We start from the raw sequence: 440 nt of genomic DNA, 5'->3' as shown, positions 1-440 counted from the left end.
GAAATCAAGAATATAATTGAAGAAGACCTTCATCTTCAAAAAATTGCAAGACTTCACAGACTCCAAAAAGAAATTGAATATCTCTCGCTTGAATTGCCATCTTCATCAGGGCAAGAAAAAGGAGAATCTTCCCAGACCCCTTCTCAAAAACTTATTTCAAAATCCCCATAGGAGGAATTATCCTGTAAATTAATTTCAAAATCCCCACAGGAGGAATTATCCTGTAAATTAATTTCAAAACCCCCACATGAGGGACCGTCTTGTAAAATAATTTCAAAATTACAACAAGAAGAAAAATCAAAAATTGTTTTAAACGAATCTCAGATTACTTTGTTTAAACCAAAATCTGAGTATTTTGTTAAAACAGAATTTCAAAACATTTGGACAATCGAGGACCACTTTTATGACAAAAATCCTCAATTGGTCATTTCAAAATTTTT

Source organism: Cicer arietinum, chromosome 3 (assembly GCF_000331145.2).
Source record: "Cicer arietinum cultivar CDC Frontier isolate Library 1 chromosome 3, Cicar.CDCFrontier_v2.0, whole genome shotgun sequence".
Classification (NCBI taxonomy): domain Eukaryota; kingdom Viridiplantae; phylum Streptophyta; class Magnoliopsida; order Fabales; family Fabaceae; genus Cicer; species Cicer arietinum.
The sequence above is the reverse complement of the archived record's forward strand: the minus strand, read 5'-3'. Positions refer to the sequence as shown.